General features: G+C 36.8%; 1 long non-coding RNA gene across 1 annotated transcript in view; it reads left to right on the top strand.

Annotated features, from left to right (window-relative positions):
• Window positions 1-24660, top strand: part of LOC123527813 (uncharacterized) — a 68256-nt gene that overhangs the window by 25457 nt on the left and 18139 nt on the right. The window contains exon 2 of the long non-coding RNA XR_006681815.2: window positions 1507-1571. This is a non-coding gene — a long non-coding RNA (uncharacterized LOC123527813). The remainder of the gene's footprint in view (window positions 1-1506; window positions 1572-24660) is intronic.

The raw sequence follows: 24660 nt of genomic DNA, 5'->3' as shown, positions 1-24660 counted from the left end.
AAGCATAATTTATTTTATTATTGTGTTCTGAATTGAAATTTGACATTGATTTTTACCTACTACCTACTTTCACATTTCTCAAACTACAGCCTCCAAATTTTGAAGCACTTGCATATTTCTGTCAACCGAAATGAACTTTGACTTTGATATTGATCTAGTGACCTACTTTAACATTTCTCAAGCCACAGTTTTCAAATTTGAACCACATACACATTATATTGTACAGAAATGAAATTTGACCTTGATTTTGACCTTGAGCTAGTCTTGAAATTTGGAACATTCAAAAATGGCTCAGTGGATGGCACCAATATCACTTTGTAATCTCTTGTTAGGTTAAAGGTCAAAGTCAGATTAAAACAGCATGGTAGAACTTTAATTTACAGTGAGCATATAATTTCTGTTCCTTGTGCAATTACTAAATGCATCAAGGGGGGCATTTCGTGTTCGACGAGCACTTGTTTCAATTGTACTAGAAAATCTTGTAAGAAAGGATAAAAAAGTCCGAAAATCACGATCGCGAAAACGTGTGACAAATATGAAAAAAACGAAAGCAAACATTAAATATTCTTGATAAAATTTCATCTTTTCACCAGAACTATTCCATACTTATAATATCTGATTACTTAAAACATTTATATTTTATTTTGCTCTAGCAAAATACCTAGGCAAAGATAATAAATTTGCGTAACGGCCGACCGGCTTATTTAATCGAATCAAGCATATAAAATAATTACTTTAAATTAACAACACATATTACACAATACAGCATAAGCTGTTACCGCTAATTAACAAGAGGTACAAACACGTTAACAAGAGGTACAAACACGATAATCTGACGCTGCATTGTTTATCAATCATCTATATTACACACTGATGATAACCACATGTCAGTCGGCGCGTGGCGTGATTGACATCTGTCAGTAGCTAATTAACATACGACGCTCCGCCTACTGTCATACTTACGCTAGTGTCGACAAACAGTATGAAGTTCACTGGGATTTTGATTGACAAGGGGCAGAGCTTTCGAACTCGTTACGCATCAAAGAGTATTACCGCGAGACAAGCAGACGCCCACGGCATATTATGTGCGGGTCAGATACGAGTTTTTATCGATTTTCGCTGGTCAAAACCGGAACCTGGGGTCCACTGAACGCTCTTCTAACATTTTTCTACTATTTCTAAAGGTTTTCACACCCATTGAAAATTGTGAAAGACCGTCTGCAGTTGTGAACGGGTCCGATATTCGGTGGGAGTAATCTCCATTGCTTTGTTTACGATTTTGAAGGGGGAAATTTCAGACGTAGGTGAATTTCGACTGCGGTAGGGGAAATCCTTGGCTGTGGGGGAAATCCTCGGCTGGGGGACGAGGCCGATATTCGGCCTCTGCTATAGAATAAAAAAAAAACCTGTCTGTTTAGTCAGCATACTGATATAGTCCAGTAAGATATTTTTTAATAATTATATTTATTTTATTTAAATGACAGCAGCATTTCTTTACAATTTCAGATTTGTTCTCCAGTTTCAAGATGATTTCTGGCATTTTCAAGTTCAGTGAAGCAAGTCTCAGACAGGTGAGAAAAGTTTATGAACCAGTCAAAAAATAATCTCTGACCCTCTCCTGGGTGACCAAGTTTGAAAATAATCTCTAAGCCTGCTGCCATCAATCTATAGGTTAACATGCTTCTGTGCTTCTGTGCTCCTGATAAAGGATAGATCAAATATTCCTACTGCAAGTGGAGGGTGTGTTCAGTTATAGAAGATGTATTGAAAAGAATATTTGAAACATTTTAAAATGCAGGACATACTAGTTCTATACAAAATATAACACTGTGACTGATGTACGTGATACAAGTGTTGGGAATCAGTCAAAATTTCAATATTTCTCACATAGTGAACACCATATGCAATATTTTCACACATATCTGTGCCAAACAATGGTGTTAATAAGTGAAAGATGGTTTAATTTTTTTTTTTAATATCTAAAACTACCCATTTTATTTTTTTGTCTTTCAAACATGCAATGCACAGTGTCATAACATCACAATTTTTATGTTTTTTTGAAGTGTATTGAAAAGATTTTCTGATTATTTATAATAAATATTCTTGCATGTTTAGATATAGTTCAAAACCAGCAATATTATGCTGATACTGTCACTGTCTAAAACAGTGAAATTTTTAAGTACTATCCGCAAACCTCGGAGATACATTACTGCATTACATAAAAACCTTGTAACAATCACAACAGTTAGTCTTTCCAGCGAAAAGGAACAAGAATAATTCCACAGATTTTAAGTGAATATTATCAAAGATGCACATCATAGTTTTTTGTGTGATAGTAATTTTAATTTTGGAATTAAATCAAGGGAGGAAATCTCCACTGTATCAGTTTGTCATATTGATGGTAATTTTTCAGACATTTTGAGGATTCTTTGATATTTTCTCGGTTTTTGATTTGATAATTTTATCTTTCTGTTGATGGGACCTCCGTGGATATCGAATCAGGTCATGGAATTCTTGAAAAAACAAAACAACTTGTTTGTGAAAGTCATGGGAAAAAAGCATAGTAGAGATACAACCATATTCATTCTAGTTTAAAGTCACTGGCATAGCTCCACATAGGCACTATAGTCCAGGGCCTTGACATATTTTCACAGAAATGGTGTGTACAGACCTATTCTTTTGTATTTTGTATGCCAGAAAATGCATTTACTGGTATTCCAGATGCAAAATTTTCGAAGGGGAAAATGCCCTTGGGGCCCTGGACTTGCACATGTATTAGTCTCTAATATTTTTAGCTCACCTGTCACATAGTGACAAGGTGAGCTTTTGTGATCACCCTTCGTCCGTTGTCAGTCTGTGCGTCAGTGCATCCGTGCGTCGACAATTTTTTGTCTGCACGATACTGGTTTCATTTATGATTTTATTTTAACCAAACTTGCACACAACTTGTATCACCATAAGATCATGGTTCCTTTCTTGAACTGGCCAGATCCCATTATGGGTTCCAGAGTTATGGCCCCTGAAAGGGCCAAAATTAGCTATTTTGACCTTGTCTGCACAATAGCAGCTTTATTTATGATTTGATTTTTACCAAATTAGCACACAACTTGTATCACCATAAGATCTTGGTTTCTTTCTTGAAATGGACAGATTCCATTATGGGTTCCAGAGTTATGGCCCCTGAAAGGGCCAGAATTAGCTATTTTGACCTTGTCTGCACAATAGCAGCTTCATTTATGATTTTATTTTAACCAAACTTGCACACAACTTGTATCACCATAAGATCTTGGTTCCTTTCTTGAACTGGCCAGATTCCATTATGGGTTCCAGAGTGATGGCCCCTGAAAGGGCCAGAATTAGCTATTTTGACCTTGTCTGCACAATAGCAGCATCTTTTTTGCTCACCTGTCACATAGTGACAAGGTGAGCTTTTGTGATCACCCGTCGTCAGTCCGTCCGTGCGTCAACAATTTCTTGTCTGCACGATAGTGGTTTCATTTATGATTTTATTTTAACCAAACTTGCACACAACTTGTATCACCATAAGATCTCGGTTCCTTTCTTGAACTGGCCAGATCCCATTATGGGTTCCAGAGTTATGGCCCCTGAAAGGGCCAAAATTAGCTATTTTGACCTTGTCTGCACAATAGCAGCTTTATTTATAATTTGATTTTTACCAAACTGGCACACAACTTGTATCACCGTAAGATCTTGGTTCCTTTCTTGAACTGGCCAGATTCCATTATGGGTTCCAGAGTTATGGCTCCTGAAAGGGCCAGAATTAGCTATTTTGACCTTGTCTGCACAAGAGCAGCTTCATTTATAATTTTATTTTAACCAAACTTGCACACAACTTGTATCACCATAAGATCTTGGTTCTTTTCTTCAACTGGCGAGATTCCATTATGGGTTCCAGAGTTATGGCCCCTGGAAGGGCCAGAATTAGCTATTTTGACCTTGTCTGCACAATAGCAGCTTCATTTATGATTTGATTTTAACCAAACTTGCACACAACTTGTATTACCACAAGATCTTGGTTCTTTTCTTGAACTGGCCAGATTCCTTCATGGGTTCCAGAGTGATGGCCCCTTAAAGGTCCAAAATTGGCTATTTTGGCGTTTGCAGCCATATAGAGACTTCATTTATGGTTTTATTTGATACAAACTTCCAAAATATCTTCAACAACAATAAATCTTGGATTCCATGACAAATCAGATTCAATCTTAGGTTCCAGAGTTATTTTATATCTGATTACCTCCCCTGATTGTAATCAAAATGGATTTATATCAGTAAGTCCTTATAGGACTTATTTGAAATTTAATTATTGTCATTAGTTGGACTGAGCCAATCAGGGTAGATAACTATGGACTGATTTTATGTCAAATTATCTCCCTTTATTTCAAATAAAAATGGGTATATCTCCATAACTAATGAAGATACTGATCTGAAATTTCATTTATGTCAACAGATTTATTTTGCAGATCCTTCTTTTGTTCACTTACAATATATTTTTTTTAATTACTTCCCTTTTACGTTACTATAAATAGCTGATTTTAGTAACTTTTTTATTATTGGCCGTAGAGAAAAACCGAGACCACTTTTCTGTGGTACAACATTGATGGTACCTCCAATTTTTAGGTGTATTTTGACATATCTGTACCTTGTAAGAATTTTTCTTTTCTTTTTGGTTTAATTTCTTCCCATTGTTGTTCCTGTCCTTTGGACTTAGATATTTTTTCTGAGGACCTTGTCCTGAAGTGCAATGATAACAGGTGAGCGATATATGGCCATCATGGCCCTCTTGTATGATTTGAATTTAATCAAACTTGCACAAAACTTGTGTCACCATAAGATCTCGGTTCCTTTTCTGAATCGGCCAGATCCCATAATGGGTTCCAGAGTTATGGCCCCTGAAAGGGCTAAAATTAGCTGTTTTGACCTTGTCTGCACAATAGCAGCTTCATTTATGAGTTTTTAACCAAACTTGCATACATCTTGTATCACCACAAGATCTTGCTTCCTTTCTTCATCTGGCCAGATTACCTCATGGGTTCCAGAGTTATGGCCCCTTAAAGGTCCAAAATTGGCTATTTTGGCTTTTGCAGCCATATAGAGACTTCATTTATGGTTTTATTTGATACAAACTTCCAAAATATCTTCAGCAACAATAAATCTTGGATTCCATGACAAATCAGATCCAATCGTAGGTTCCAGAGTTATTTTATATCTGATTACCTCCCCTGATTGTAATCAAAATGGATTTATATCAGTAAGTACTTATAGGACTTATTTGAAATTTCATTATTGCTATTAGTTGGACTGAGACAATCAGGGTAGATAACTATGGACTGATTTTATGTCAAATTACCTCTCTTTATTATGTCTCCCACCACACAGTGGTGTGGGAGACATATTGATTTACTCCAGTCTGTGTGTGTGTGTGTGTGTGTCAGAAAGCTTGTCCGCACTCTTAATCAAACGTTTCTCATCCGATCTTCACCAAACTTGAACAAAATGTGTTTGACCATGAGACCTCAGCCAAGTTCGATAACTAGCCAAATCGGTCCAGGCATTTTGGAGTTACAGCCCTTGAATTATCGAAAAATCGGCCTTTTTACTCTTGTCCGCACTCTAAGTCGAACATTTCTCATCCGATCTTCACCAAACTTGAACAAAATGTGTTTGACCATGAGACCTCAGCCAGGTTCGATAACTAGCCAAATCGGTCCAGGCATTTTAGAGTTACGGCCCTTGAATTACCGAAAAGATCAGTCTGTTTACTCTTGTCCCCTCTCTAAGTTGAACATTTCTCATCCGATCTTCACCAAACTTAAACAAAATGTGTTTGTCCATAAGACCTTACCCAAGTTCGATAACTAGCCAAATCGGCCCAGGCACTTTTGATTTATGGCCCTTGAATTACTGATTGGATCCACTCATCCAGACCATCTAACTGCAGTGATAACAGGTGAGCGATATAGGGCCATCATGGCCCTCTTGTTAGCTCACCTGATCACAAAATGCTCAAGGTAAGCTATTGCAATTGCCCTGTGTCTGTCGTTCATTGTGTGTCATAGATAAATTTACTGTCAACACTCACTCATGTAGAGGTCACAATATTAGCCCAATTTTCCTGAAACTTTGTCAGAATATTACCCCGAATAAAATCTCGAAAGATTTTGAAACGGGCCGGGTTATTTGGGTCAAAAACTAGGTCATTAGGTCAATTAATAGGAAAATATTGTTAATACTGCAGAGGCCTCACAGATCTTTCTCAGAATGTATATCTATGAAATCTAATTCAAATTCAAAACCGGGTTACTGATGTTAAAAAACTTCGTTACTAGGTCAAGTCATACAAAAATGTTGTTAACACTCCAGGGTCACAATAACTTTTTGATCTTGATAAAACTTCGACAGAATGTTTGTCCGTATCTGTGTAGATCTAGGTCACAAGGCGTCTGTATCTGTGTAGATCTAGGTCACTAGACGTCTTTATCTGTGTAGATCTAGGTCACTAGACGTCTATCTATGTAGATCTAGGTCACTAGACGTCTGTATCTGTGTAGATCTAGGCCAAATTGTAAAAAGACCATGTTAGTACTCCAGAGGCTACTTTATCTACCTGATCTTCACAGACTTGGTCAGAATGTTTGTCTGTTTTATATCAAGGATAAATTTGTAAGTGGGTCATATGGGTAAAATCTAGTATCATTTGCCAGTATTTGTGAGCTGACAAGTGGAATTGCTGAGCCCTGGTTACTGGTCTCCTGGCCTCTGTCTTGAAAAAAGATAACATCTTTCAAAACATCACTTTTAACCAGGCTTTTCAAAGTTGAAAACCTGGTTCTTAAATTGGCAATATCATTAGGCGGACGGATGGATGGATGGATGGATGGATGGGCAGTGTCAAGATTTAGTTTCCGTTCAATAACTTTAGTTTGGGTTGAAATATTGACATGAATATTGCCCTATAGGTAGTTTATAGTAAGACCAAGGTTAAGATTGAATTTTGGATCAGGGCAATCAAGGTCAAGGTCACTGTAACTAAAATGAAAATAAACAGCTTTCATTCAATAACTTAAGTTTCGATTGATGGATTGAAATCAAATTTGGCATATAAGTAGCTTATAACAAAACCAAGGACAGGATTGCACATGGAGTCAGTGGGGTCAAGTTTAGGGTCAGTATAACTGATTTAATGTGCATACCTTGAAAATTCTACAGTGGCACAGTGGAAAACAGCGTTGGGCTATCGTACCTTTTGTAATGTTGTACATGGTTCGCACAGGTCCTTGAAAGTCCTTGAATTTGATCCTAAGTCCTTGAAAAGTCCTTGATTTTTTTCTTCCAAAAATCCCCTGAAAAAGTACTTGAATTTTGAAAAAAAAGGTAGAAAAGTCCTTAAATTTTGCTAAAAACGGGGGTGCAATCATATTGCAGGGGAAAAATACAAAAAATAAATAATAAATAAGTCAAAACGAGCGAAAAAACGGTGTAAAATAAAAATACATGCACACCCACGGAGGGAACGCTAGTTGAACACCGTTTCGGTACGGAAGTTAGATATGGAATAGCGATTTTCACAACATTAAAATATTATGCGCAAGGTCATTGTAGCGTGACTATCAACAACAACAATGAGTGGCCCAAAAAATAAATGTAGTTTCGCCAATAAATGGCTTACACAGGATGATTATTCATCGTGGTTAAAGGAGTTTAAGTCAGACAAGCATAAGTGTATGTGATAAACTCATTGATGTCGGAACTATGGGAGAAAGTGCGTTGAAATCACACGCGAAAACAAGAAGTGAAGTCCCTTGAGGACAAATTGAAAACTACAAATGTTAGTCTTGAGAGCTTGAAAGACTTATAAGAAACATGTACTAAGTATGTATACAGGCAAATATAGCTCATAAAAGGTAATCCCATTGAAGATCTCATAAAGGTTAAGATATGCTATTGTAGCTTATGGAAAATAAAACTGTTCTGTAACTTTTCTTCTGTCATAATGCCTTATGAAGAGCCTAAATGGTTTTGTAATTTAAGATTTAAAGCGATTAAAATAGTCCTTGAAAATCCATAAAAAGTCCTTAAAAAGTCCTTGAAAAGTCCTTGATTTTTTTTTGCCATGTCCTGTATGAACCATGTTGTAATTTTGGAGTGCTAAGGAGGAGTAGATGTTCTAATCCTGCTTTTTTCTTTTTTTTTGCTAATAACCATTTAACTGCCATATGGTCAAGCTCAAGGTCACAGTTACTAAAAATAGATTTTAATTTATTTTTTTTTGCAAGAATCATCAAAAAGGTGGCTTCTGGTTCATTACTCAGTAACAGTTGATATACTGTTACCAAAAGTTCCAGCAAGCTTATTATGAAAACCTAGCATTGGATTGTATTTGGGGTCACAGTTACAAAAGATAGAAACATGGTTCCACTCAATAACTCTTGTAGTTAGTAATGAGATATTGTGATGTTTGGGTTAAGATGTTGAAATGAAACTTGTCCTGTAGGTAGCTTAGAGTAAGACCAAGGTTTGGATTCTGAGTCAGTGGGGTCAAAATCAAGTTCACTGTTACTAAAATTAGAAAAGAAACAGTTTCTGATCAATAACTTTAGTTTGGATTATTGATATGTAGAAATTAAAACTTGGCATATTGGTAGCTTATAGAAAAACCAAGGTTTGGATTGCATATGTGGTCAGTTCAAGGTCAGAATAATTTATTTAATGTGCATACTTCGAAATTTTCACAGTGGCACAGTAGTCTAAAGCATTGGGTTATTGTACCTTTTGTAATGTATAGTAATTTTGGAGTTTCACAGATGAGTACTAGTTCTAAACCCGTTTTGGGCTTCACTTTTTATGCCCCCGAAGGGAGGCATATAGTTTTTGAACCGTCTGTCGGTCTGTCAGTCTGTTGGTCTGTCCGCAATTTTCGTGTCCGGTCCATATCTTTGTCATCGATGGATGGATTTTCAAATAACTTGGCATGAATGTGTACCACAGTAAGACGACGTGCAGTGCGCAAGACCCAGGTCCGTAGCTCAAAGGTCAAGGTCACACTTAGACGTTAAAGGATAGTGCATTGATGGGCGTGTCCGGTCCGTATCTTTGTCATCGATGGATGGATTTTCAAATAACTTGGCATGAATGTGTACCACAGTAAGACGACGTGCAGTGCGCAAGACCCAGGTCCGTAGCTCAAAGGTCAAGGTCACATTTGGACGTTAAAGGATAGTGCATTGATGGGCGTGTCCGGTCCATATCTTTGTCATCGATGGATGGATTTTCAAATAACTTGGCATGAATGTGTACCACAGTAAGACGACGTGCAGTGCGCAAGACCCAGGTCCGTATCTCAAAGGTCAAGGTCACACTTAGAGGTTAAAGGATAGTGCATTGATGGGCGTGTCCGGTCCATATCTTTGTCATCGATGGATGGATTTTCAAATAACTTGGCATGAATGTGTACCACAGTAAGAGGACGTGTCACACGCAAGACCCAGGTCCGTAGCTCAAAGGTCAAGGTCACACTTAGATGTTAAAGATCATTTTTCATGATAGTGCATTGATGGGCATGTCCAGTCCATATCTTTGTCATTCATGCATGGATTTTAAAATAACTATGCATGAATGTGTGACACAGTAAGACGATGTGTCGCGCGCAAGACCCAGCTCCATAGGTCAAAGGTCCTAAACTCTTAACATCAGCCATAACTATTCATTCAAAGTGCCATCGGGGGCATGTGTCATCCTACGGAGACAGCTCTTGTTTTTCTTTTTTTCACAATGGAAAAGAAACCATTTAGAAGCCATAGGTTTGCGGTCAATAGATCTTTGAATTGTTTTTGCTGGAATAATCAAAAAAGTGGCTTCCAATTTTTATACGCCCGTTTGAGAAACGGGACATATTATGGGAACGCCCATGGCGGGCGGGCGGGCGGGCGGGTGGGTGGGCGTCCACAGACCTTGTCCGGAGCATATCTTCTATATGCATGAAGGGATTTTGATGAAACTTGGCACAGTTGTTCACCATCATGAGACGGAGTGTCATGCGCAAGAACCAGGTCCCTAGGTCTAAGGTCAAGGTCACAGAGGACAAAGGTCAAATTTAAGAATGACTTTGTCCGGAGCATATCTTCTTCATGCATAGAGGGATTTTGATGAAAGTTGGCACAATTGTTCATCATCATGAGAAGGAGTGTTATGCGCAAGAACCAGGTCCCTAGGTCTAAGGTCAAGGTCACACTTAGAGGTCAAAGGATACAAGAATGAAAACTTTGTCCGGAGCATTTCTTTTTCATGCATAGAGGGATTTTGATATAACTTGGCACAAATGTTCATCACCATGAGGCGGAGTGTCATGCGCAAGAACCAGGTCTCTAGGTCTAAGGTCAAGGTCACACTTAGAGGTCAAAGGATACAAGAATGAAAACCTTGTCCGGAGCATGTCTTCTTCATGCATAGAGGGATTTTGATATAACTTGGCACAAATGTTCACCACCACGAGACATAGTGTCATGCGCAAGAACCAGGTCCCTAGGTCTAAGGTCAAGGTCACACTTAGAGGCCAAAGGTCAGATACAAGAATGACTTTGTCCGAAGCATTTCTTCTTCATGCATTGCGGGATTTTGATGTAACTTGACACAATTATACACCATCATGAGACGAAGTGTCATGCGCAGTTCCCTTCTTTCGAATTACTTCCCTTTGTTGTTACTATAAATAGCTTATATTGTAACTTTTTCATTACTTGTCATAGGGAAAAATAGAGACCACTTTTCTGTAGTACAATATGCATGCTACATCCAATTTTGAGGTGTATTTTGCCCAGTCTCTACCTGGTAAAGATTTTTGTGAGGACTTACAATTTTTTTTTTTTTTTTTTTTTTTTTTTTTTTTTTTTTTTTTAAAGATTAACTTCCCTTAGTTGTTACTATAAATAACTTATATTGTAACTTTTTTATAATTGACCGTAGGGAAAAACCAAGACCACTTTTCTGTGGTACAACATAGATGTTACTTTCCAAATTTAGGTGTATTTTAAGGTATCACTACCTGGTAAGGAGTTTTTTTGTGGACTTAGAAAAACAAAACACTTAGTTATTACTAAACATCCACAAAGTTAAAATTCCATTTGCAAATACAGGTGCTAGAGTAAAGAAATTTGCTGTGACGGGCGTATATTGTGACATTCTTGCACTCTTGTTAACTTTAGTTAAGATTGACATATTGTCACCAAACTTTGTGCACAGCATTAGGGGTCACTGTTACTGTTAGGAATGAGATATTACAATGGAACTTTGTATATAGGTAGCTTATTTGGAAAGAAAGGTTACAGGATTGTTTTCTTCTTTTTTGCAGCTAGGGTCAAGGTCACTGTTGGGTCAATAGCCAAATAGAAAATGTTTGAAAAACCTGGTTTTTAAGGAATTTCCATGTCTCTTGGCTCGTAATTGTATCACTTCCTGACCTTCCTGATACATTTTTGTACCCACCGAACAACAAAGTTGTAAGGGGGGGGGGTATACTGGTTTCAGGCTGTCCATCCGTCTGTCTGTCCATAGACACAATCTTGTGCGCACCATCTCTCCCCATCCTCTTGACACAATTTAATGAAACTTCACACAAGTGATCAGTAATATAAGTAGTTGTGCATGGGGCATGTTAGATTCTTTCAGAGGAAAAAATTTCAGAGTTATGGGACTTAGTTTTTTTGTTACTATTCTATATACATAGACACAATCTTGTGCACACCATCTTTCCTCATCCCCATGACACAATTTAATGAAACTTAAAACAAGTGATCAGCAACAACAGTAGTTGTGCATGGGGCATGTTAGGTTCTTTCAGAAAATATTTTTGCAGAGTTACAGGACTTTGATTTTTTTTACTGTACTATATACATAGAGTCTGCATATACACAATTTAATGAAACTTCACACAAGTGATCAGTAGTAACCATAGTTGTGCATAGTGCATGTTAGGTTCATTAAGAAAAAAAATCTGCACAGTTATGGGACATTGATTTTATTAACATACTATATACATACAGTCTGCATATGCAATCTTGTGCGTGCCTAATCTTCAGAACCCTTGCACACAATTTAATGAAACTTCACACAAGTGATCAGTACCAACCCTAGTCGTGCATGGTGCATGTAACGTTCTTTTAGATAAATATTCTGCAGGGTTATTGGACTTTGATTTTTGTTACTATACTATATACATACAGTCCACATAATTAGGCAGTCTTGTGTGCATCAAATTGCAATGTACTGTGTCAGTGAGTGTGGGGGGTACATTCATCACCTTTAGTGATAGCTCTAGTTTATCAGTGACCTACTTTCCAGTTCAAGGAAACATCAGTCATGTATTCCCAAGCCTTTTTCAGAAACTGATAAATATTCTACCATTTCTGTCAAAACCACTGCCAATCTGGTTACCGTGACCGTCCAGTGTATAATGGACTGTTTAAAAAATGAAAAAAATGCATGTTGAATAGAGGATAAAGGCTGTTTACAGATAAAAGTAGTCCACATGAAGCTATTGTTGAGCTATTCCGCTGCACATGTTTGAATTATCTCATTGTCTTTATTTTGCTAAAACATTTAACATTGTTAAGTATAAATATGTATCAGCTTATCCAGTATCATATGACTTTTCAACAGACTACTCATCAAATATATCTCCTTGTTGTTAGCAACATTTGATTACCTATTATATTGAATTTTAACCTTTAGCATGCTGGCGGCAAGTGATTCTGGCTTTGCGACCAGTGCAGACCAAGATCAGCCTGCACATCCATGAAGGCTGATCATGGCCTCACTGTCTGCTATTCAGCCAGTGAATTTTAAGGTAACACCCCTTTGAATAATAAGATGGTATTACCCAAACTGATTGATAGACCAGTCCATTTTAGACGTTTTGCAGGCTAAATGTTAAATATTCTCATTCTGAGCAATAATTGTTCCCCATACCCCTTAGCTGCACTAATTACAACAACTCCCACTACTATATCAGTCTGTAGCCTACTCTCAGGTCGTTCAGACCTTTTATTGTTTATAATCGGTAAGTTGGCACTCATTATCCTTTCAGAGTTCTTGTTATTCTGTGTGATAATTATACCTGGAAAATATTTTATACTGTACTAGATTAAAATAACCTATTTAGTCATCTGGTGACATGATGGCCTAATTGTAAGTGCTGTTGCTTTTTATTTGACAAATAGTTCACCTTTTTTTATCCCCCCAGCACACCCCCATGCATATAGTGATTGAACTGTTGAACTGTCCGTCTGTTAGTCCGTTTCTCCGTCCCTACGAACCAGATTGCCTACAGCTCACATAATGACCTAATTTAGTTCATACTTACACTCAACAATCCCTTGTGGGAAGACCTTCAAACTGACCCATACATAGATGAGCTTGACCCTAAAAAAGTCACCTGCACCCTCAGACTTAAAAACTTTTATTAACAACATTTTTGGTCCTACAGCACACATAAATGACCCAATTTAGTTCATACTAACACTCAACAAACCTTGTGGCAAGTCCTACAAACAGACCTATATATAAATGACCTTCACCTTCATATGATCTTCACCTTTAAACTTCAAACCACAAAGAACAACATCTTTGGTCTTACACCATGATTTCGCGTTTTGAGAACACAGCTCCTAGTTGTTGTTTTTTAACTAGTATTTCATTTTAACAAAATATCAGTACATAACATGTAAACAATACAAAATTTGTGGATATTTTCTACAACGGATTACCCCATATCATGTTGAACACGATTGATTCTGCCTTTGCGACCAGTGTAGATCATGACCAGCCTGCACATCAATGCAGTCTGATCATGATCTGCACTCTTCTCCATTCAGTCAGTATCTTTTTTGTATGCATCCCTTTTAAACAGTTAATGGTACTGTCCAAATTGAAAGATGGATAAGTTCATTATAGATATTTAGCAGGGTAAGGGTTACTGTCAAGTACATATTCAAGGTGTTGAATATAAGTGTATTTATTCAGTAAATTAACCATCAAAAATCATGATGAGCGAGGCAGTTGTACAACCTTAAGTTTGCAGATAAAACTGAAAAGCATGGTAGGGCAGAACATAAGACTCAAAAAAGTGAAAAGACTTGTAGTTGAAGCTTTCTCCACCTAGCTACCTACAAACATGACAAGATGTCAGTTTAATTTAATACATAATTTGCTGGATCATTATTTAGGTTTGGACACCAAAACTTTAATTTATGGGAACATAGTTACAGAATAATATTCAAGAGTTTCAGGTAAATACTTGGGAACAGCAATAATATATATATAACAGTTCAGAACATCAGTCCTACGTCTGCAGTTTTTGTCTAAAGGGAAGTAATTGGTACTAAAATCACACAGAATTAATTAAAACAAGATGAATTACTTCCCTCGAGTATGATTTTAATATATATATATATATATGACAGTTTGATGGGTTGATAGGCAACATGAACAATAAAATGTCCATGACAGCTTTCAGTAATTATTTATAGCTAGACCTTAACAAACTATTTTGCACTGATCTACATTTGTTCAGCAATAAAAGGGGCTCTGTACATCAGCTTGTGACATTAACTTTATGTATCCTTGCTTGTCACTTGTCAAAAAACTATGTCGCCACATTTGATAAGTTATAGATGGTCATGTGACTCCACAACACTTCTATCAGCCATGTCAGCCAATGAAATGATTGCGTTTTAAAAATGACAGATTGTTGTAAACAGCAGTGGTTTGTCCTGTCGGATATAGCCAGCCAATCATATTTTGTTGCGTCAAAGGTGGTTTATCACAACTCTTACAATGATTGCCAACAAAATTAACACACGTTAATTACGTATTCGAGACATGGTTCAGACACAGCTTTATGAATATTCATTAACTTTTTCAACTAGCCTTCAGCACATGAATCACCGTTTTTTCTCTATCAAATATAATAGTAGACATTTTTATGGATGTAAAAAATATTTTATGTGTAGTTACTAGAATAGTAATACTTAAGTTCTTGCAGCATTTTGCAATGAATGTTTAACATTTCAAGAGTGGTAGCATTAATTATATACTCATAGGACAATTTAGTTAACTGTTGGCATTTTCAAGACATTCGGTCCCTGATTTCTTTACTGCTCCGGAACAATCAAGCATAAGTTCTTGTTTTTTATTATTGACATTTCAAAAGCTGGTTTATTTAACTATTGCATCAGCAGTCTTTAAGTGCCATGTGGCAGTCCTAAAAATGTTTCAGTCTTGTTATTGTTTCTGGTCTTTTGTGTGTGTGTGGGGGAGGGGGTAGTGTTCCTGCAGTACATGCAGTTTACTTTTATGATAGAGTTCAGCTTAATGAAACAGTCTTATGGGACTTTTAGAGTTGCTGCACTTCTGGCGGCTGGATATGAACATTTTCAGTCTTATCAGGCTGAATCTGCTATTATTTTGCTTAGTTGTGGTATAAACTTTCAAAAGGTCTTTATATTTTACCTCCTACTCTTATCCAAGGAGGAAATGTTGATATTTGTACAATGATTTTTATTTTTCACCCATTGACCATGGTATGGCAACCAAGACATAAAGGGAGGCAATAAATAGGACAGTTTGTACACTCATCCGTCTTCTGCATTATCTCTAATGGACTTTAATACAAGGTGCATAATAAAGTACTCAAAATATGTTCAGTCCCTTAGGAAGTCAGGTATTTTCTAATGCTTGTGAAAACAAGTCCTGGTTGTCTTTTTTTAGTAGGGAGGTGGTTGGGTGATGGTGGGAGCTAAAATATGGTGAAATCATTAAAATTTTTGGAGACAATAAATATATAAACTTCTCATTCATTTGATCTTCAGTAATTTAACACTTATCATGAAGGACATGATTGATTCTGCCTTTGCGACCAGTGTAGATCATGATCAGCCTGCACTGTTCGCCATTCAGTCAGTATCCATCCCTTTTAACAGTCAATAGTACTGTCCAAATTGAAAATGGACAAGTTCATTATAGAACTTTAGCAGGGTAAGGGTTAAATGCACGAGTTCATATCTCCACACGGAATATAGCCGTTTGGTCAAAACCAGGCATTTCATACCCACAGAATTGAACAATTCAACAGTAGCAGTCAGCATAAGATCAGCAACATTTTATAATCAGATTCAGATGTTTTTATCTGAGTAAAATTAGTTCTCTGAAAAAAGTTTATTTGTTGGGCTTTTAGCCTGTTAAAATGTATTCTGCAAAATTAAGGTAACAAAACAATCCACATTCAGGAATATAACATAAAATTAGAGACAACAAATTCTTAAAAAATTATGGTCAGGGGCAAAAACTTTTCTAGGTTTTAGGCCTGCATGCTTCTGGCAGTTAAAATTCAGTTAACCTTTATGCAACTTGCACTGAAATGCTTAACAAAGCAATTATAGTAAACTGCACTCGTAATAAATTGTCTTGTAGACGAAAAGCTCTTATATGTCATAGGAATTCATTAACCCTAAAATTATTGTTATTTAGAAGCACTATAAAGAATGAACAGCCTGTATCAAAGAAAAGGTCAAATTTCAGATAAATTTTCTGTTGCTGTTTTTTTAGAAGCAAAAAACTTGATTTTTTTGCTTTTAATGCAATATTAAATAATAAGGCTTGCACTTAATGTAAGGTACTTAAACTTGAGATTTTTTTTCAGACTCACCGACATGGGAAGTGTCATAATTATGAGCCAGTTTATGGGCATTTCACATCAAAATTAATGGCAGGAGGTTGAGCCTCGTGTTGTTGTTTTTTTGCCGAAGAGTCAAAACAAAAGATGCATCGTATCTACATATGAGAACGGAAATTTCTATCACCGTCGTTGACTGATATGTGTGGGCCATTTGTAATGTGATATTAAGGTTGTAAATGTGATATTATACTTGTATTAATTGGTTTGTTGATTAAAGCCTTGTATTTACATGACGTTTTAATTGCTGCGGTAAGAGACGTGTCGGAATGCATTTTGTTCGCTTGGTAGTCTCTTGTCAGGACTAGATGATTGAGAACGCAAATTTGACAATTATGGCGAAATGGGTGGACATAAGAAGACCGAAAGCATGGCGGTTGCCCATTTTAATTGTTTTATTGACTGTTCCTATTGTTTTGACTTTTAATTTTAGCCGCATTTCTAAATGCTCCATTAGTTTTTTTTAAAGTGCAAATTGAATGAAAAAAATGAATGAAAACTACATGTTCTCCTTTCACCTTCAGCCATCTGGCCCTTTAGATAATGGTTAGTTTTTTATTTATCATTAATGTATTTTTCTAGTTTTGTGTAAAAAAATTACTTGACAAGAGGCCAAGATGACCTTTCTATCATTGATGGACCATATGTTGAGAAGAAACAGAAAAGGAATTGGAAAGAACTGGAATGTTGCTTGTCTTTAACCTTTAGCCTGCTGGCGGCAATTGGTTTGCCTTTGCGACCAGTGCAGACCAAGATCAGCCTGCACATCCGTGCAGTCTGATCATGGTCTGCACTGTTCGCTATTCAGTCAGTAAATTTTCAGTGAACCCCTATGAATAATAAATGGTATTGCCCAAATTGAATGATGGACTAGTCTATTTTAGAATTTTAGCAGGCTAAGGGTTAATCATGTTCCTGAATTAAGAATTTCAAAGCACATGTATTTGAATCCAACAAAATGCTCCAAATTCTTGAATTAAGGATATTCAATAAAAAAAAAACATTTTAGAAATATATTAATATAATTGTTTTATTGATTGAAAAACAATACCATTTGAAAAATGACTCAATATCTTACTATTTATTTGCCGAAACTGCGGCTGCATGGGTGCCAGAAGATAATGAAAATACTTGGTCTGTAACAGTGTCTGCACCTTGCCCTTGGTAGTTACATAATTTTTAAAATAAAGCTAAAGGTTTTGTTAACTCATTTTCATCCCAAGAAAATTGCGCTCTGGGGGCTGCAGTTAAATGACTTAAAAGATGCCAAAGGCCTTAAAAACCCTGGTTTAATTGATTCTTTTGAATAACTTCAATACTGTAGAGGAAGAGTGGAAAGAGTTTCTGTGCAAAACTGCTCATGAAATAACAAAGTAATGAAATGTAACTCAGTCTTTTTTACAAATATTTAAAGATGGAAGCCTGATTGAGACAGAATTTCTGATTAAAAATTGTTTAGCTTCCATGGAGAAGGTCAAAACCATCAAATAACCACCATCTATTGTTTGTTGGAAATCAGGAACCAGGATCCATTTAAAGATATACTGACCCCAAATTTCATATCTCAAAATATGAATAATTACTTCATATAGTTTATGTAAAACATAAAATTAAGAACTACTGTGCATTTGGTTTGAAGTATGTATTATAGAACATAGTATAAATGTGTACTTTCACTAAAAAATGGAAGTTTTTTAACAATTGATTGTTTTTGCATGACATTTAATTATGAATGTAGCTCTACATAACACAATCAATTTTTATATATTTAGCCTAATTATCATGCTGGACACGATTGATTCTGCCTTTGCGACCAGTGAAGATCATGATCAACCTGCACATCCATGCAGACTGATCATGATATGCACTGTTCGCCATTCAGTCAGTATCTTTTTTTGTAAGCACCCCTTTTAACAGTTAAATTGTAAGATTAATATCAACAATGTATATTCATCAGACTGCCGTCTTGAATGCAGTGTGCCCCAGGGCAGTTGCCTTGGTCCGTGGCTGTATCTCACCTATGCTGGAACTTGTTTTGATGACATTCCAAAATCCATATCAGTAATGGTACTGCCCAAATTGAAAGATGGACAAGATCATTATAGAAATTTAGCAGGGCAAGGGTTATTGAAGGTTTGATTAGGAATTTCTTAATTTTTAGTAAATATATGTAGATCAAGTTTTTACTGAAATATGGGCTTTGCATATCTTTTATGTTTTTCTCGATTTTGAGAGCACAATTAATACTAGTCTAGAGGCAGTAAAGAAGCAAGAAGTTCTATCCAAGTTAAAGGAAGCAATAATATGAAAAGAATACTATAGCTGACTACACTATAATAGTTTTTTCAAGTTGATTAAAACACTGAGTCTAATTATAAAGTGCACCATTTTATGAGCTAGAAATCCTGAATGTGAAACAGATACGGGTTTTTGCCTATTTCACATTACATCACTGGCTACTTTGATGATGACTTGACAGAAATGCCCAGGAAAATTTTCGGATATGGTTTATCAGAAAAATATTTTGAGTCCAACATGCAGTTGCGGGCTTTTGGGTCTATACCATAGTTAATAAGATTTTTTCCGAATCAGACAGTCAATTTCTGGTTGCAAAGTTTGTCCTTCAACTTCAGATGTCAGAAGCACTCTACTCTCTTATGTCATTTAGATTTCTTTTCAGTAAGTGTTCTGGTACATCAGTTGTTAAGATGGTTGACTTCAGTTCAAGTGATTCTGCCTTTGCGACCAGTGCAGACCAAGATACGCCTGCACATCCATGCAGTCTGATCATGGTCTGCACTGTTCGCTATTCAGTCAGTAAATTTTCAGTGAACACCCCTTCAAATAATAAATGGTATTGCCCAAACTGAATGATGGACCAGTCCATTTTAGAAATTTAGCAGGGTAAAGGCTATGATGGTTGACTTCAGTTCACTTACCCTTCACTGATGTTGGTTGGAGCCTCACTTGGGGCATTGAATTTTTCATGTGAGGAAGCCATCCAGCTGGCTTAGAGAAGGTTGGTGGTTCTACCCAGGTGCTTGCATGCCTGTGATGAAATAATGCATGAAGGGGCACCAGGGGTCTACCTATAATAGTGTTTGTGTGATGATAGACCCAACAAAAACAAAATAAATCATTTATTGTACCAGATATTCAGGTGTAAAAGTAACTCAGTAAGTGCACCAGTAATTGAGTTAGTGTACTAGTCAGTTGGCTAGTGTGCCAGTCATTCAGTGAGAGTACCAGTTATTCAGTTAGTGCACAAGTCAATCAGAGTACCAATCATTCAGTTAGTACAGTCAATCAGTGAGAGTACCAGTTATTCAGTTAGTGTACAAGTCAATCAGAATACCAGTCATTCAGTTAGTACAGTCAATCAGCGAGAGTACCAGTTATTTAGTAAGTGCACAAGTCAATCAGAGTACCAGTCATTCAGTTTGTACAGTCAATCAGTGAGAGTACCAGTTATTCAGTTAGTGTACAAGTCATTCAGAGTACCAATCATTCAGTTAGTACAGTCAATCAGCGAGAGTACCAGTTATTCAGTTAGTGTACAAGTCAGAGTAACAATCATTCAGTTAGTACAGTCAATCAGCGAGAGTACCAGTTATTCAGTTAGTGTACAAGTCAGTCAGAGTACCAGTCATTCAGTTAGTACAGTCAGTCAGCTAGAGTACCAGTTATTCAGTTAGTGTACAAGTCAATCAGAGTACCAGTCATTCAGTTTGTACAGTCAATCAGCGAGAGTAGCAGTTATTCAGTTAGTGTACAAGTCAGTCAGAGTACCTGTCATTCAGTTTGTACAGTCAATCAGCGAGAGTACCAGTTATTCAGTTAGTATACAAGTCAGTCAGAGTACCAGTCATTCAGTTAGTACAGTCAGTCAGCGAGAGTACCAGTTATTCAGTTAGTGTACAAGTCAAAGTACCAGTCATTCAGTTAGTACTAGTCAATCAGTGAGAGTACCAGTTATTCAGTTAGTGTACAAGTCAATCAGAGTACCAGTCATTCAGTTAGTACCAGTCAATCAGTAAGAGTACCTGTCATTCAGTTAGTACCAGTCAATCAGTAAGAGTATCTGTCATTCAGTTTGTACCAGTCAGTCAGTAAAAGTACCATTCATTCAGTTAGTACCAGTCAATCAACGAGAGTACCAGTTATACAGTTAGTGTACAAGTCAATCAGAGTACCAGTCATTCAGTTAGTACCAGTCAATCAGTAAAAGCACCTGTCATTCAGTTAGTACCAGTCAATCAGTAAGAGTACCTGTCATTCTGTTAGTACCAGTCAGTCAGTAAAAGTACCATTTATTCAGTTAGTACCAGTCAATCAATGAGAGTACCAGCCATTCAATTAGTACCAGTCAATCAGTAAGAGTTCCAGTCATTTAGTTAGTACCAGTCAGTCAGTAAGAATACCAGTCATTCAGTTAGTACCAGTCAGTCAGTGAGAGTACCAGTCATTCAGTTAATAAGTATGCTAATCATCAAGTTATAATGCCAGACATTCAGTTAATGTATCAGTCATTAAGTTGAGATTCAATTCACTAAGATAGTATACCAGTCACTCAGTTAGTTTACTAGTTAAGTGTACCAGTCATTTAATTAGTGAATCAGTCAATCAGTTAGTGTACCAGTCAATTAGTTATTATACCAGTTACTCAGTTAGTGTACTAGTTATTGTACGCACCGGTCATTTAGTAAACATACCAATCAGTCATTTAGTGTGCCAGTTATTCAGTTTGTTTACTAGTATGTAAGTGTACCAGTCATTTAGTAAGTGTACCAGTCAATCATTTAGTATACAAGTTATTCAGTTAGTGAACTAGTTAGTGTACCAGTCATTTAGTTAGTGTACCAGTCATTCAGTTAATGTACCAGTCATTTGGTAAGTGTACCAGTCAATCAGTTAATGTACTAGTCGATCAGTAAGTGTATCACATAGGTGAATGATGTTTCAATCTATTCCCATTAGTGATTTTTACTGAGATACCAACGTACATGCAAAAACTGAATTAAATTGTTATCCCGTTGCTGATGACAAAGTTTTTCTGGTATCTCTTTTATTTACTAGTTGTGGAATTTCACAAACTTGTTTATTGTGATCTCGAATGCAATATACAGGTTCCATAATTCTGTTTTCTTGCTCCCGAAGTTATGCTCCTTTTTTGACTCGGCAATTTTTGGTTTAGCTTTTAGCTAGCAGAGTAGTGCTAGCTGTTGTACTCGCGTTAAAAATCATACAGCTGCTAGCTGTTGTACTCGCGTTAAAAATCACACAGCGCTTCCCATACATTAGACATACTGAAACATTCAAGTTAGGTTACTCTTGATTAATTAAATTATAGCTCTATTTCAACTTTCAGTTCAGCTGAAGTTTTGTGTGCAACTAAATATAAGTCTGTTTCACAGAAATGTCTACATCTAATATTGAAACTATACAATGCTTCTCAGTCATCAAACATCCTGAAATAACTAGACTAGATAACTCTTGGTTGAATTTATGTAAATTATGTCCCTTTTTCATTTAACAAAATTTGGATAGAGCTGTGCATGCAACTTGCTTAGTATCAAGTTGTATGTAAGTAACACCTACATAAATTGGGTTTAAGCATCACAGAAGGCTTCCTGGGCCCAGTTGTTCGAAACTTTAACAGGCAATTAAGCTAACGGTTGTTTTACTTTTAGGGTTATTTTTTGACATTTCAGAAGACTAGGAAAAACAAATGTATGAGGTAAGAATTATTATGAACACTAAAAAGTCTTTACAAGGAAATCAAAACACCATACTAGTGTTTTCCGTCAAGTCTAGTATTTTGAATCAAACTTTAACCAGCGGTTAGTTTAACAGCTGATTAAAGTTTCGAACAACTGGGCGCTGGTCATTAAGCCTCCTTTCATAACTAAATTAGATTATTCATTAATATTCCTTGGCCAAAAGGTTTGATTGTGCATGCATCTGTAACACTTTTGTCCAGAGCATAACTTCAGAACTGTTAAAGCTTCACACAGTGCAATAAGAGAAGGGCAGTGAACAGGAACCATAATTCTGCTTTGCATTCTTTTTAGCTCACCTGTCACATAGTGACAAGGTGAGCTTTTGTGATCACCCTTCGTCCGTCGTCTGTGCGTCCGTCTGTGCGTCAACAATTTCTTGTCTGCACGATAGTGGTTTCATTTATGATTTTATTTTAACCAAACTTGCACACAACTTGTATCACCATAAGATCTCGGTTCCTTTCTTGAACTGGCCAGATCCCATTATGGGTTCCAGAGTTATGGCCCCTGAAAGGACCAAAATTAGCTATTTTGACCTTGTCTGCACAATAGCAGCTTTATTTATAACTTGATTTTTACCAAACTGGCACACAACTTTTATCACCATAAGATCTTGGTTCCTTTCTTGAACTGGCCAGATTCCAATATGGGTTCCAGAGTTATGGCCCCTGAAAGGGCCAGAATTAGCTATTTTGACCTTGTCTGCACAATAGCAGCTTCATTTATGATTTTATTTTAACCAAACTTGCACACAACTTGTATCACCATAAGATCTTGATTCCTTTCTTCAACTGGTGAAATTCCATTATGGGTTCCAGAGTTATGGCCCCTGAAAGGGCCAGAATTAGCTATTTTGACCTTGTCTGCACAATAGCAGCTTCATTTATGATTTAAATTTAATCAAACTTGCACAAAACTTGTGTCACCATAAGATCTCGGTTCCTTTTTTAAACCGGCCAGATCCCTTAATGGGTTCCAGAGTTATGGCCCCTGAAATGGCCAAAATTAGCTATTTTGACCTTGTCTGCACAATAGCAGCTTCATTTATGATTTGATTTTAACCAAACTTGCACACAACTTGTATTACCACAAGATCTTGGTTCCTTTGTTGAACTGGCCAGATTCCATCATGGGTTCCAGAGTTATGGCCCCTTAAAGGTCCAAAATTGGCTATTTTGGCTTTTGTAGCCATATAGATACTTCATTTATGGTTTTATTTGATACAAACTTCCAAAATATCTTCAACAACAATAAATCTTGGATTCCATGACAAATCAGATCCAGTCGTAGGTTCCAGAGTTATTTTATATCTGATTACCTCCCCTGATTGTAATCAAAATGGATTTATATCAGTAAGTACTTATAGGACTTATTTGAAATTTCATTACTGTCATTAGTTGGACTGAGCCAATCAGGGTAGATAACTATGGACTGATTTTATGTCAAATTACCTCCCTTTATTTCAAATTAAAATGGGTATATCTCCGTAACTAATGAAGATACTGATCTGAAATTTCATTTATGTCAACAGATTTATTTCGCAGATCCTTCTTTTGTTCACTTACAATAATTTTTTTATGCCCCCGAAGGAAGGCATATTAGTTTTCAACTGTCCGTCCGTTAGTTCGTTCGTTCGTTTGTTCATTAGTCACAACGTTAACTTTTTGCATGAAGGCACTTTACTCGCGAACCACTGCACCCATGACCTTCAAACTTCACATGCTGATAGTACTTATTGATTACACCACCCCTACTGACTTTGGGGTTACCAGGTCAAAGGTCAAGGTCACAGGGGGCAACGTTAACTTTTTGCATGAAGGCACTTTACCTGCGAACCACTTCACCCAGGACCTTCAAACTTCACATGCTGATAGTACTTATTGAGTACACCACCCCTACTGACCTTGGGGTCACCAGGTCAAAGGTCAAGGTCACAGGGGCCAACGTTAACTTTTTGCATGAAGGCACTTTACTCACGAACCACTGCACCCAGGACCTTCAAACTTCACATGCTGATAGTACTTACTGAGTACACCACCCCTACTGACTTTGGGGTCACCAGGTCAAAGGTCAAGGTCACAGGGGCCAACGTTAACTTTTTGCATGAAGACACTTTACTCACGAACCACTGCACCC

Source organism: Mercenaria mercenaria, chromosome 14, assembly GCF_021730395.1.
Source record: "Mercenaria mercenaria strain notata chromosome 14, MADL_Memer_1, whole genome shotgun sequence".
NCBI classification, from domain to species: domain Eukaryota; kingdom Metazoa; phylum Mollusca; class Bivalvia; order Venerida; family Veneridae; genus Mercenaria; species Mercenaria mercenaria.
Note: the sequence above shows the minus strand (reverse complement) of the source record. Positions and strands in the feature narration are given on the sequence as shown.